Genomic DNA, 15614 nt, shown 5'->3' with positions numbered 1-15614 from the left:
TTCATGGACGCAACCTCATTATCTAATGTACAAGGAACCTACGTTTGGTTTCAACTTCTCCAAAGAGCGTATATTTGGCACCTGATTCATAAGTTACCATCACGTGCAGCTTGGACAAGGCGACAACGAATATGAAGAGTGAATTCGGGTCATTTGTGTATTGCTCCTTATTTGTTCACACATTAAACCTGTTCTTTTTATTTATAGAAGCGAGATTCGCCAAACAAGTAGCCTACAAAGGATGAAGGATCGTTCATAGCATGCTGCGGGTGTATTTGCAACTGTGAACATTCACATGCAGTCTCGGCAGTCGGGTCAACCGCGACTACCTATGTATTTCCGTCGTCTAATCTCTTTTAGTAAAGGCACGATCGAGTGCTTAAACCGCGGTCGGTCAATGACGTTACAACAGATTGTGACATCATAAAGGATGGGAAACGAGGTCAAAAGGGCTTGTCATTTCTGCTATCTGAGCAAAGTTTGAGATAGATGTAGCCTGTATTGTACAGTTAATGTGTTGTACTGATTAATAGTCGTTGAGTCTGTAAGTCGGAACGTCCGTGACTATCCACACATTCATAGCCCAGAACGGGGTAAACACAACTGTTGTGAATCACCGATCGAGTAATTTAATTTGTTTGTCACCGGCCAGATGGTGTTTTAAGTTTCCTAAAGCTTCTTTGTGTGTGTTTTTTCTTGACGCAAAAAATGCAAAGTCATCGCCGGTTGATGGATTCAGTTAGAGACAAAACAAGTGAAAAGACCCACGGAATCCCTATGTAATTTATTTTCATTTAAGCTTGCAAAAATCAGAAAATGATTGGATATCTATAAATCCCAGCATTGGCTTAAAGCATTGCATTTATTGGCCATATTTTAGTGCAAACAATTTTGACGTTTTAGCAAACGTAGGCTACATATTTGAAACGCGTACAAAACGCCCATAACCGCACTTTCTGCTTCGCTGAGATCAACTAATTTTTGTCTGACAATAAGGGGCCTGTCTCGCGCCAGGAGTTGGAACTGGCGAGTCCGGCATCTTCAAACCGTTAGTTTCATCTCATACAACGCTGCGAAGCACTTTTCCGGGGACTATTACCAGAGCGCATCGCAAAACAACTTTTGCACGGCAGTGCCTTCAGCATTATAGCGGCAAATGTTGTCACATTGCTCGTAGTTATAGCGGTTACCCGAGGGATTTTTACGCATTATGCACTCAAACCCACTTCAGATGTTATAAAAATGTTTTTGCGGCCCTTTGGGTATGACATTATTAAAACTTTAAAACGTATGTTTTTGTTGAAAACGGAGTTTAGCCTAATTCAAAGGGAGCAACTTGCATATGCAGTCCATATTTGCAACTCTCAATTTAAAAACCTTTGCTTCAACAGCGAAAAGTTTAAAACTCTTTTTTTTACAAATCACACCGACAAATATTTATGACATGATTGGAAATACGGTTTTACAAAAGCGTATTTTGAATATTTTTTCCTAGCGTCTCATGTAGATTTGTCAATCGCATAGTCTGTAAAGCACCTTTGGCGTATGCAAGGTAGCCTACACAAATTCTGCTGTATCGTAAAATCTGAATGTGAAAGGATAAAGTTGCACGCTAGGAGTGGTTATAACCCAGCTAAAATTACGCAAATGGGCATAACAAATCCCCGAAACTTGTACACCAATGTAACTGAATCGGAGATTTTATCATGGGGCAACAGGCCCAACCGTTTTTACACGGATAAGCATCATGTGTACGTCTTTGTGCCAATTGAAACGTCTTTCCTGGACACAAAAGTCAATAGGGGTCTATATTTATTGTAAAGTAAAATGTTGCTGTTTATAAAAAAATACGTGCATTTTCCATTGACGGGTGGGCAAACCAAAAAAACTGCTCTTAGATTGCGCTGACATCGCTATAGCGTTAAAATGACCAAATTTGTTTTGCTGGCATTATAAAGACTACCAAATTAGTTAGCCGTGTTCGCGCGCAGGGATATTTAAGGAAGTAAATTTTCCGGTGTTAGTCATTGCGACATGGCAAAAATAAACTCATGTTTTGTGGTGTGCAAATTTATTTTCATGTTAAATGGGATTTTGGATATGATTCATTTAATTGTTTAGTCCGTAACAGTAATATACAAACTGTTACCTGTTCCGCAAAGAAAATTACAGGCTTATGCAAGAAATGAGAAACGGTTCATATAATGCCATGTATAATTTGTAAACTCACAAAACTACCCAAACCTGATAGCCTACTTTCAATCGAACAAATTTTATCAAAGAAAAAAAGGCTTTTTTGTACAATGCGCCATTCTCTCTGTTTTAAAGATAAGTTCGAAGGCGTTATTACAACAGCAGGATTAAATATGGTTTACTATCTTTTGGTCTTCTTTTTTGTGGCTTCGATGTTTGGTTATATTCCAGACGTGGCACCATCGGAATTTTTTTTTGTGGTTTGTTTGGTTTAAATTTGCACATTTTAAGGCATTTATCAGATATTAATTTAGCAATGTTTTTATTTTTGCCCGCAAAAGTGCGAACTGAAGAATACGGGCAACTAATTGGTTGCCTATACCAAATAAGTACCGCATAAAACGATATCGAAACGAATAAACCAGCTAAAATGACCAGTTTTCAAGATTTCGGAAGTTGAATTGTATTTAAAGAAACTAGCATCATTGTGAAAAGTCATACCGCAACTGGGCTGTGATACATAACATAGGCCTACCATACGTCCTCTTTTTGGAGGATATGTCCTCCTTTTTAACAAAAACCAAGTTGTCCTCCGAGGACAACAAAAAGTGCCCAAATGTCCTCCTTTTTAAAGAATTTCTTATTTACCAAATACATATGTGACAATTATACCTTTGAAAAGAGCCAAAATATACGTATTTAGCTTATTTCTTAAAGAATAGCCTACAGGTGGATTTTTTTTGAAAATACAAGCCTATTTTATGTGATAGACGTTAAACTTTATCCAAACTGTTCTATGCCGTCTAATTTCTGAGGTTTTAAATTTTGGGGGGCCCTTTAAAGTATTTTTTCATGTTCTTTTCAACAATGTGTCCTCCCTTTGGAGGATGGAAATATGGTAGGCCTAACATAACACTCTTGATGGGCGATAGACCATTATTCAACAAATGTTACTCATGTGAACCAATGGCTGCATTATATAACCATAACATGTACTTTGTTAACCATTCTTTGGTTGGTTTCTGATTTAGGTTTTCCTGTGCTATATTTCAATACACATTCTATGTTTAAGCGTGAAAACTATTTTAAATTAAGGAGAAAACGTTTTGCGTCTTCAAAAAGCAACAGGCCACTGTGTTACGATACAAGTCATGCGGAACATTTGATAAAGGAAAAAAGGCAGCAGCAGTATATAGTTGTGGCCGTCATAGCACCGTGAGTTAAGAGTAATGTTGCCAGTGTAGTACTTGAAGTAGTTGTTTTTTTGTGAGTATTTAAAAATTAAGGTTTGGACATGAGATTGAATTATTTGTTATTGAACTGCTTTTGTTTGCCAACCATCTAACCGATTTTGTTCTCTTTTATAGATACACTATATCTTAAAAACTGATTTTCAAAACTGTGAAAGAACACATTATCAAACAACATGCTGCAAAGAATGGAAAGCGAAGATTACGACGACTGGCAAGGCGCTGTCACTGAAATAAAGCCTCATCGGGGACGCAGTAACATTTTTGTCATCTTGCTAATGGGAGTGTTAGCAGTGCTAATGATGGCATTTGTGTCGCGCCCCAAAAGCCGACGCTGATGATCAACTAAGCCCGGAATTGCCACATTAATTTCAAGGCTGAAAACATACACTTCGGTACGAAGGGAGTCCATTGTGGTGCTGGAAGGTGCTAGGACATACCAAGTCGAAAATTTGGGCAGGGTTTATTGCAATAACCCACTGCTGACGTTATTTATTTGATACCGAAACGTTTTTATTTTGTGTCAGTGCATGTAATGCTATGATGTGAGCGGTGCAGAGTTTATGTGCTGTGGAGATGTTTCTATTTTTTATATTTTTTGCGAACTTATGATTGTCCGCTTCTCCATGTTTTGATTTTACACCAAAGATTTAATAAAAAAAAGTTTAAAATTTAAACACTTGCTCTTCTTTGTTAAAACCCAGCTCAGACAACTTCCTCCAAAAGTCAAAATTAAAAACAACATATATAATGAACAAATGCTCTAAAATAGGCTATAAATATATTAAAATTTAAAAAAAACTTTAAATTTCTATCTTAAGATAAACCAGAATTTTACCAGAGCAAATTTACTTTCAAACATTGTACGTCACTGCACAAATTCAATTTATTTTTTAAATATTTTTTTTAATATGCAAACCAATTCAGGAATAACCTTTTCAAAAAAAACAATTCTTCAAACACATATTTCCCAAAAACATTACTAAAATTTTTATTGCCACTTGTTACCCCAAGCGATAATCCAATATCAATTCCCTTCCATTTCCAGTTTAATGGTGATTGCCTTTATCCGTCACCCGTAACCGATTTGCATTCCCCATAAATTTTCTACGAAAGATTACGAACACGTAAACAAGTTAACAATGGAGAAACCAGCGAAATCACACTAAGGAATACGAAATATGCCATAATGTGGAAACTTGGTGACTGTATTTCCTTTTACGTAGGGGAAAGTGAATCAAAGGAAAGTGGCTGATCATTTTTGGAAACCTTTATTGCGTAACGCTGGAATAGAATAACGAACTTCAAGATCCAAAGTACAGTCACGGAGTAACTACACTCACTTTATTCAATTACGTGTTTTATCATCCCTACGTTGCGTGTTAGTCACCTTTATTCATATGTACTGTAATGTAACCTGTTAGGGCATGTGGATTTGATGGCAACAAAGTTTCTGAAAAAACAACATGCAATCAAAATGTTCACATCATATAAACGTAAATGATTTGAAATGTCGTAACCTTGTAAACTGGTGTGTGGCTGATGGGTGTGGTCAAAATGCGGCATATACGTTAAACTTTGTAGAATCGTTGCTCTCTTGTTTGTGCTCTATTGCGCCATATAGCGAAACGCTGAATTTAGTGTAAATCTGTTGTACGAACATCTTGGACTATTGGTTTCAAAAACTTGTAAAGTATATGTTAGCCTTACGTCAATTGATTTTTCTACATTTAATCAAAGCAAATTTGCCTTCGCTCTCTCAAACATCTCTTAACATGTTCGGTCATTGTTGGATATCACCACAACATATCTAAAGATGATAGACAAATTATTTTACTCCAGGGCGACACGTACTGACAAGTTGCGTTGCTTTACCAAAAACGATTTTTAATGCTTTACCCAGGTACGACACTCGTAATTTCTCAATATTGACTGCCAATCGTTTTCATTGAAGTAACTATTAAACAATAGACTGTGTTTCACTGCGATCAACACAATGGCATTAATTTTTTTTCGTATAGTATGGTTTTGTACTATAACAATAACACGGAAGTGATATGAATAAATTCGAAGCTTAATCACAAAATGTATGTTCGTTTGTCTGATGTTCGTAGATCCAAAAAACTCATTGAATTACTGAATTGCTTGGTTGGAAAATGAGACATTCATTCATGCAATGCAGTTTTGCTGTGTGTGATGATATTGCTTCAGGAAGTTCATGTTGGTTCACCAAGATCAAAGGTACATCTCGCTCATACATGGCTTTGTAAAGTCACATGTTTGATTAGCAGTAAAGTCACATGAGCTAGTTTTTGCGATGTTTTTCAGGTAAAACAAAGATTGACAGGGGACAAATGATCCCATTTTGGAAGACAGAAATAAAAGTGGTGTTGTTATTCGCGTAGGTACAGTACATCCAAACGACAAATGATTCTAATTCGCGGGCTATTAAGTCGCATAAATGCTGCTGGCGACAAGACATAGTCCGTATTTGCTAGTGTAGCCATCTAACGGCACTCCGGTTTAATGGCTTGGTGCTTTTATAAAACAAAAGTGTTCTAGCTAATTCATGCTTTTGTTTCTGTCAAACAGGGACTTTGGCGTTACAAATGGAAAACTGTATGCACCAAAAACTCAACTCTACACGATTCGATGGTTTGTGGCCTTCGCGCTTACCTTAGTGCAGACATCAACGATGTCTATGTGGAATATTTCAACATAACTTACCAAGAAGTGGACTTTATGTACTTAGGGCGTTATATCGGTTCCATTCCGGTATGTCCTTTACTTGCCTGGCTCTACCTATTGCAAAGGGTTAAGTTACGAAGACTGATGCTACTTGGGGTGGCCTGTCTTACAGTAAGTCTTGTACTCGTTGGATGTTCATTTTTCAACAGAAGCTTATTTAGCTTGGTTGTTTTGGCCCAGTTGTTGAACGGAATAACAAGAGTAGTGGCCAGGACCCTGCCTGCGACTTTGGCAGTGCTGTGGTTCCCTGCTAACCAAGTCGGGACTGTCCTTGGCATGAATATGTTTGGCAGTGCGTTTGGCGATATTATGAGCAGTTTGGTGATGGGTAAAATCGGCAACACTCAGCTGACAGGCAATGACAGCTCTTATGACTTGGTCAGCAACATGTCGTTCGTGGTAACCAGCGGCAACACATCAAACCAGTTGTTACAAGCAAGTGTTAGATCGCTCCAGACATACAACTTTGCCTGGGCATTTGTGGTATTTCGGCTTTTTATATTCGCATTTGTGTTTGTGACCGATGTACCACCGAAGCCACCCACTCTTGCTCAAGATTTTAGAAATCAAAGCGGGTCCACAGACTTCATCACTGGGTGGCATGGTAACTGCTCCCGTTTCTGGTCACAAACTTTGCATCTGTTCGCAGACGTAACATACGTGGCCCTGTCAATTTTATGGGCGATATACTTGCAAACAGTGAGCATTGAACTTGCTTTCATAAGAGAAATCATTCGGAATATGGACGTGCTTAGCCCATACACTTGGACCAGTTACATTATTATAGCACATTTTATTGGTTGCCTCGTGGGTTCTATTCTAGCCGGAAAAGTGGTGGGCCATTACAAGAATTACGTTTTAATTCTAAGGGTTGCCAGTGTTTGTTCCTTGCTGACCAGCGCAGCAGTGGCAATCGGGGCGTGGATAAACAGTATTTGGATAATAGGCTACTGGCCAGTAATGCAGTGTTCGGAATATCCACTAGAGTGTGCCTTGTTCCGGGAATGGAAATCATAACTCAGCACACGTTCCCTATGGAGGAGGGCTTTATAAGTCTATGGGCGGTTTTTGTCGATGGAATTTACGGAATGATGATCACTCTCATTGGACGCTTGGTGTTCAGTAGGCTTGGCGGTTTCGCAGCACTGTTGTTACAAAGCCTAATGATGTTTATAGGAGTCGTAGTCGTTTGTACTGCCCAGATTAAGCTCAACAGAGCGTCAGTAAAAAGTGATGAAACTTCCAGACTAATACAAAGCGATAGTAAGGGTCCTCTTTCTCTCAGGTAAAACAACTTTGCGGGCAGCGTCAATAGCTTCCTGTCTTGTATACAATCTTAATTGAAGTCAAATCGTGCTGCTGAATAAATGAAGGTAAAATTTAAGGATATTTATTTTATTTGTAAACATTCTCCTTGATTCTGTCTCAAGTGAAAAAATGCAATAATTCCGATGTGTCTAGTTAATTTTTTTGTCTAACATGTTATAAACTGTTATTGGATAATTGTTGTGCATAATTTTGCAAAACTGCATTTTGCTACTGTTGCGCTGTCTTTCAATTAGTAGAGGGCGTGACTCTATGCGCCCAGACAGCACAGCAGGGGTGATCGCTTAAATTCCTAGAAAGGTTCTCAACGCGCCTTTCCTCGCGCTCAACAACTCCAGGGCACCAAGAGCCAAAAAAACGAATTCTTTTATTAAGGCAATTTAGGACAGATGTGGCGCTCGAGGGTTCAGCAGCAAGACGAGCACAAGGGCAAATGCGGTTTCTGCAAATATGCACTAATTTAGTTAAGGAAACAGACGAGAAATTATCAGTACAGTTGACTCTTACCGAACTATTATAGGACCAGAGTCACAGTAACATTCAAAGCGATCAGGAGATTTTAGGTTCTGCAAATACAGCATCAAATTCAATCAACATCACCAAAAACACATTAGTAACGAACTGCGAGACTTTAGGCAACAAGCTTACCGGAATAATACAGTTATTTACAGCAACAGCAAGTTGGCTGACGACGGTGTGGGATCCGTGGGCCAGAAATGCACAATTACATATTGGACGACCGGCAACAGTTCAGTTAGCACAAATTTCCTATTCGTTACCAAAGAAACAAACATAACCGGTCAATTAGATCAGTGCTCTCCTTTTTTTCTGTTGTATACCTTTTACAATTTTCAAGCAACTTTGTATACCCTACAGGGGTGCACAACCTTTTCAGTGCGTTGGCTGCATCGCAGATCCATATTTTGATGCGGTGCCTTCGAAAACAGCAGGTCCGCTTGGTGCGCTAAGTGCGCTTAGTCCGCTAGGTACTTCGCTAGGTATACTACAGGTAACTCGTTTTAATGCAACAAAGCCCGGAAATAGTGCAGGTAACCTTTTTTGAAGCGAGAAAACTTGTAGTTACTGCGACGTAACGTAATAATGCTGAAGGTACTGTTTTTAATGATTGGGTTAAGATTAGGGTTTAGGGTTAGGGTTAGGGTTAGGGTTAGGGTTAGGGTTAGGGTTTAGAGTTAGGGTTTAGGGTTTTAAGTTTGGGGTATGTGTTAGGACTATCGTAACACTTTTCCAGCATTATATGCGTGTTTTTAACGTTCACTGGAGTATTTACGATTTGTCGCAAAAAAACAGGACAGCTGCAGTATTTTCGAGTTACGTCGTAACTGTTATGAGTTTAATCGCACCAAAGAGTGTTACCTGCACTATTTTTAAGTTACGTTGCACGAAAAAAGGTTACCAAGCGGGGTACCAAGCGCACCTAGCGCACCTGTAGTATTCGAAGGCACCCTATTTTGATGCACAGATTTGTTGAACAGTATGCTGTTTAGTCTTGTCTGTTTATGACGTCATAATCTATATTGTGACGCTTGTGGTGGCTGTTTTTTGGTATTGTTTGCACAAAATCTGACGCGTCTGTTTACTAGGCTTGTAATGCTCTTTCCAGTCCCACTAAATCTGTTTAGAGCAGTTTGAAAATCAAAATATTTAGCAAAATAATTTTATTTTAAATGCATGTACTAGCGGCCGTGACGTAAAAAAACTTTGATGTTACATTTTGGATTACAAGAGCGTTCATCTCAATCTGCGAAACAAGCTTGAAATTAAATTAATATCCATTTGAAATAAATGTCTATTCGAATCCACCCCAACGGAAAACAAACCCGAGATGCTTTGTCGTTACGTTGATGACCTTTTTTTGGTTTTCCCTTCTGGAACTGCTCTTCACGAGTTTTTTAAAAACATAAACTCGATACATCCTAACATCACCATCAGCAAAGAAGAAGAGCAAAGTGGCACCATTCACTTTCTCGATGTCACGGTTGAAAAAACTACCAAAGGAATTAAAACCTATACCTACCGAAAACCAACCAACACCGGCCTTTACACCAAATGGGAAAGCTTCATACCTGCGGAATTTAGTACTATGTCTTTAAACAGGGCGTACGGAATTGCTAACTCATACATAATAATGGATCAAGAATTTAAGAAAGTCAAGAAAACGAATGGATTTCCCCATAACTTCGTGGACGGGTGTATCAAAGGCTTCCTAAACAAAAAATATCAATCGAAGGTATTAAACAACGGCTCCAACGAGGAGAGATACGTGGTTGCAAGACTTCCATTTCTCGGCCCAGTATCTTACATTGCGCGTGAATTGGAGCATTTTGTTCGTCGAACCAGGGCCAACATCCGCCTGCGCCTTATCCACGAAACGAACAAACTTTCACGGTATTTTCCTATAAAAGAGCGCCAGGAACACATGAAGTGAACTAACGTTGTTTACCGGTTGGTTTGCAACTGCGGCGCTTCATATATTGGGGAAACGCGACGAAATCTGGCTACAAGAGTCAAAGAACTTCGCATGGACCAAAAATCAGAAGTGTGTCGGCACATTTTATCAAATCCGACACATAAAGTTAATTTTGCCGAGCCGGAGATTTTGGACACAAATCAAGACCGCGTAAGACTGTTGTTTCTCGAATCGCTTTCTATTCAAATGCATGACCCCGAGCTCAACATCGACACAGTTTCTATGCCCTTGCGTCTGTTTAACACCTGACCCATTTCTTCGGTTCTTATCTTTGTGTCAACGCAACCGTTCTAAACTCCAGTTCCTTGTTATCGCCTGTGACGTCACCTCACACACCTGGAATTTACCTTTTTCCTTAGGCTAGATCCACACAGGATTTCTCGCGAGCTTAGCGTACGCCCAAGAGCTGCCCCGCTGGCGCAGTGACGTCCACACAGACATAAATTTGAGCTCGCGCGCTGGCGCTCCGGCTCACACAGCCGCATTTTCACTGGGAACTCTTTTACATGTGCTTTTCACATGGTTAATGTTTGGCTGTACCATATCGGTTAATATAGATAAAGGTTATTCTTTCTATCCTTATGATTTATTATGATTTGAATTTAGTTCTGTCTGGTAGGCTATACTTATAACAGTGATTAAGGAAGTTTCCTTTGGCAAAATCAACATGTGTTTTGCTGCCAATAAACATAGTTCCAAAATGCTCCAATTTGTTTTATTTGCAAGAGTTATAAACCATGACATCATGAAATAAGCAAACTTGGTAGTTCCAAATAAATGTGTTGCAAAAAGGTTAAATGCAGTTTTAACAAACCAAACTTGCTAAAAAGTTAATTCACCTAAACATAAACCACACAAACATGTTGAACTAAAAACAATTATATAATCAGTCTTCTTCTGCTTCGTAAACCATTTACAATATTTCTTTCCATCAAATCTTTCTAGGGAAAAGGCCAGTGTGGCACCATCTGATCAGTTGTATCTGAAAACAAACAGATGAGTAAACATTTGTGTATCTGTTTGTAAATGTGTATATTGGCAGAAATTATACTTTTACAATTAAAAAATACCTTCATATGCAGTGTTTCCAAGATAGGTAACACAATGTTTTACAGCATCAGCCAGTTTTTAGAGTGATGACCTAGCCTGAACCTCTTTTTTACTGGAGTTTCATGCTTTCCTGTTAAAAGTATTTTGTAAAGTTTTTAGAAATAAAAGAAACCAATGTTTGCTATCCTTTTTCCGTTTATATTTTTTAAACTCCTAAATACAACCTTGGCTGTGTTTACATTTTTACCTGCACATATGCAAGGCAATGTCAGTTTTATAATTATATTCCTACAAGTTTCCAAAATGCATAACCAAACTTACCACATATATTACCTTTCAAAATCATTTTTAACCATGTCTTGCGGGTAGGCTTGAACACATACAACATAATTTAACAATTCCTGATTGCTGTAAATTGACAAAACCATGCTGAATAGTGGATAAGTCTTATTTTGCTGAACTGTAAGGCTACTTCAGAACTAGGAAATGGTTTCGTGGGAGCACCAAAACGAATACGAACTAGAGCAGCGGGATACGAAAAACTCATTAAACACGAACAAAGGCTTTCAGGAAAGTTAACGGGTGCGTGCCCCCACAAGCAACTGTGCACAATTGATGTGCGATGGTTGATGTTCAAGTGCCTGCCATCATTGCAATAGAGGACATTCAAATTGGTATTTCGGTTTTCTTGACTTAAAAAAATAGAACTATATATATATTTCCTGCCCTAAAATCACTATACATTACACACATGATATACATTTCGCCCAGCAAGTAAAGTTCCTGAACATCAGAAGTTCACAATTCGAAACTGCGCTGGCTTGCCGGCGTGAGCTAAATCAAATTTATTTAGCCAGCGCTCGCGCGCTCGGCAAAACGCGAGCGTGGTTTCAAGCTCCGCGCCACCTTGTGGGCGAAATCTCACGCTTTGCAGCCGAGTCGAAAGCGTACGCTCGCGCGCCGGCGTTTTACGCTGGCTATAAAAGAACAAACCAACTATGCGCCGGCGCGCGATCGTGTGTGTGGATCTAGCCTTAGTGTTTTATATACCGTGTTCTACAGCTTGATTGACACTGATGATGACAACAGAGATTGTCGAAACGTCTGAACGATGTATTCTATATACACCAGTACCTTGGCACTTGGAAGTAATGTGTCTGATCAAACTACTTTTCAAGTCCGTGTATAGTGTTCCTAAGTATGTGCTTATTGCTTCATAATTCACATTACTGACACAACAGTCCCAAACTGATGGTGATGGGACGAGTACCCGGTACTCGGTATCGAACGATTTTAGTGGTATCGATACTCGTACTCGGTGTCGAAATATTTTATCTTAGTTTTCGATACCAACGTTCGATACCCAAGGCCGATTTTATAACATAAGAATACGGGCAACTTTTTGCCAATAGTTGCTTCGGACAGCACAAAATCGGGAAAAAGTTCCGCCAGGTTACCTATATTTTTTTCGCTATCATGTGGAGAATACATTTTTCTGCAAGCGCCTGAACCCCGGCCATGGCAGATAAATTAGCCAGTGATACACAACTAAGTACAACACGATTTTTAAGTACTCGGTATCGAAAGTATATACATGTGGTACTCGCTTCAAAACGTGGTATCGTCCCATCACTAGAAACTGACATACTAATATTCACAACAAGCAGGTCAGTCTTACATAATTCAGGATGCAATGCCGACCTGCATTTCATAAAAACGCAATAGTGACCTTTAGTAACACTGATCTCAGCTGTATTCCCTTGAGTTGAGTTTATTTCGCCGGTGATACAAATCGTAGCAGCACAATTGCACTAAAATATTCACCAAGCCGGAAATAGCTGCGCAACGTTGGGACGTTATAATGCGCGACAAAGGTAAGGGCACAATTGGTGGAAAGATGATAAACGCGCTGCAGCTACACCGTTACTAATAGCGTTATGTGGCAGGGACTCACAACGGAGGGTGAGGTTGGCGCATTGGGACATCAAGACTGGGGGGAAACGTTGGTGGAACCAGCCAGGTTGGGACCTAATCTAACCACCCGTGTTAGGGAAAGAGGGTGGGGTTCAACAGGAAAAGAAACCACCAAAAGAAACCCTGTTGGATAGTTTCCGGCGCCGGAAGGAAGGGTGCAGCACAAACATAGTGACGATTGAACATGAAAGTTGTACAACATAAAAAAGAAAAAACAAAAGAGGAAAAAAAAACGGAATTAAAAAAAAACAGATCAATGAGTCCATAGATTCGTGTGATACAAGGGTAGGGGGAACCTCATCAGCTCAGCTGTTGCCATTCCGTGACACTTTGTATAGTTGATGGGTCGCGAACTGCGGATGTTGTAACTGAAAAAGAAAAACTCCGAGCGGCAGCGTTAGTTTTTTGATACAACACAGGGACTTTTTTATTAGGTGCATACACAACAAATCACACAAAAGAACAGTGGTTTTAAGTGAACGTTTTCCAAAGCAGTGTAATAATATTGTGCTTGGTCATGATAAAAAGCATGACCAGTAAAAACAGTAATAGCTGCTGGTGAATCATTATTCACCTCACAACGCAAGTAAGATAACTAGTGCGACAAAAAACACGTGTGCAAAAAGCAAAACCAGTGTGGCAACACAGTAATAGTGATTTTAATTTGACAAATGTACTATACTAGTAAGACATGCAGTTCAGTGAATGTGCACAGGATGAAAACACATGCTCTCAGATGGTTGCTTGACAGTGCCCACCAAAAAACTCATCATGGCAAACAAAGGAATACTAATATAATGGGGACATCTGAAAAACAATAATTTAACAGTGATAAGTGAGTAAACAAACTAAGATAATAAGTCCAGGTGCTGTCCGGCTGCTATTATTCCAGGAGTGTATTTTTTACTTGTTCTGTAAATATTTTTTTCGAGGTGGGAACAACATCAAATTTAAGGTCTGTCCAGCATTTAGGACCTGTATATTTAATGGATTGTTGAATAGTACTGCTGCTGCACAAGGGTATAGTATAACCACTTTCGGTTTGTCGAGTACTTACACCAATGGTTACCATTTTTCGTTGAAAGAAATTGTCAAATGCTTCAGGTAATCTACCGTTTTGGTAATTGTATAAATACATTGCGCACTCAAGTTTAAACTGTTGCTCGTTTGTTAATATTTTATAATGTTTCAATGATTCTTCCAGGTTTTGATATTTAAAGCCATAGGTCATGCACAGAAACTTGTTGCAGATGTTTTGAATCTTATTCTTAAGGTTTATATTACCATGATACCAGCATGTTATTCCATACATTATTTGACTTCTGACAAGTGATTGATAAATACAATGTAATGCTTGCTTTGTTAACAAAGGCCTTATTTTTATAGTCAAGTAATATATTCTTTTAATTTTTTGTAAAATGTATGTCATGTGTTCTTTCCATGACAAGCTTTCATGAATAGTTAGCCCAAGGAATTGCACAGATTTGGCTATTGCTATTTGTTGGCCATTTATTTCCAACTTACATATTGGCTTAGTTTTAGAGTTTGCAGGTCTAAAGTGAACACCTTTGGTTTTTGCAACATTAAGTGATAATTTATTGGTTATTAGCCATTCATTTATTTCATTTATTCCTTCGTATACCTTTCTTCAGTTGTATACCCTAATTTTGATGCGGTATACACTTGGGTATACAGTATACCCGGTTGCAGAGCACTGAATTAGATAAAGCATGCTGCCTCTATAACATCCAGTCGCTAATAAACACGAGACAACCACGCTTACAAGACGGGACTTCAGTAAAACAATGCCAAGGTTGTGACATCATAAGCACCAATTGTGTGATAGATAATGTCACCAGGTTGCACAACATTGCGCCACACAAGAGAGTTAAGCCTACTGGCGGCAAACATAGAAAACATAATAATATGTACGATGGCGATGTAACAGCTACGAAAAGGGAAAAATCAGTTATTGTTTAAGTTTGTTAACACAAGCTTTCATTTGGCTCAAATATACATTCAGTCTATAAACAACGAGTCTTTGAGATGCGGGCAAAGGGCCCATTGAATCACTAACAAGGGCAAAATCAAGGCAAAACGCCAAATTTGATGTTTTTAAACTGTTTCTGAGAACGAAGCAAGCCTGTGCTAAGCACGTTTGGCCAATCTTTTACTCGTGAATTTATTCAAGTGTGTGTGTGTTTTTTCAAACTTAATTATTTTTCGACGGTACAAACAACTTTTTTAATTTACAAGAATTCCGTAAAATATACAAATTTACTACTGAATGATTATAGGGTTGTCATTAACATGGACCCAAAAATAAGGACAACCCAAATGTTTTTTAACGAAACGAAACAAACGTACTACAACAACTCTTTGCATATGAGCCATCATAGTTTTGCCAGATGCAATATGTTCCAGCAACTTGTGTTTGTAGAAAATACTTAGTGCACAACACGACAGCTCGGCTCTAGGTTTATTTTTACTTGTAACAGGGACTTGTAAGAATTGTTGAAAATAAAACAAAATAAGGACTCAAGTCAAAAACAAGGACTTTTCTTAGAATATAAGTTTATGTA

General features: G+C 38.7%; 3 long non-coding RNA genes across 4 annotated transcripts; 1 reads left to right on the top strand and 2 right to left on the bottom strand.

Annotated features, from left to right (window-relative positions):
- Positions 1 to 7994: 7994 nt before the first annotated feature.
- LOC145214851 (uncharacterized) lies at positions 7995 to 8381 on the bottom strand. The gene is made up of 2 exons (XR_013857142.1): positions 8166 to 8381; positions 7995 to 8083 (listed from the first exon to the last, which is right to left on the bottom strand). It is a non-coding gene; the product is annotated as an uncharacterized LOC145214851 (long non-coding RNA).
- Positions 8382 to 10707: 2326 nt separating this feature from the next.
- On the bottom strand, positions 10708 to 12047 carry LOC145214045 (uncharacterized). 2 transcript variants are annotated; one of them, XR_013856956.1, is made up of 3 exons: positions 11380 to 12047; positions 11079 to 11188; positions 10708 to 10990 (listed from the first exon to the last, which is right to left on the bottom strand). It is a non-coding gene; the product is annotated as an uncharacterized LOC145214045 (long non-coding RNA). The 2 variants fall into 2 exon arrangements; XR_013856957.1 differs by having other exon boundaries at positions 11392 to 12046.
- Positions 12048 to 12824: 777 nt separating this feature from the next.
- On the top strand, positions 12825 to 14460 carry LOC145215232 (uncharacterized). Its single transcript, XR_013857236.1, has 2 exons — positions 12825 to 13867; positions 13965 to 14460. It is a non-coding gene; the product is annotated as an uncharacterized LOC145215232 (long non-coding RNA).
- Positions 14461 to 15614: the final 1154 nt, after the last annotated feature.

This window comes from Phallusia mammillata, chromosome 2, assembly GCF_965637545.1.
Source record: "Phallusia mammillata chromosome 2, kaPhaMamm4.hap1.1, whole genome shotgun sequence".
Taxonomy (NCBI): Eukaryota; Metazoa; Chordata; class Ascidiacea; order Phlebobranchia; family Ascidiidae; genus Phallusia; species Phallusia mammillata.
Note: the sequence above shows the minus strand (reverse complement) of the source record. Positions and strands in the feature narration are given on the sequence as shown.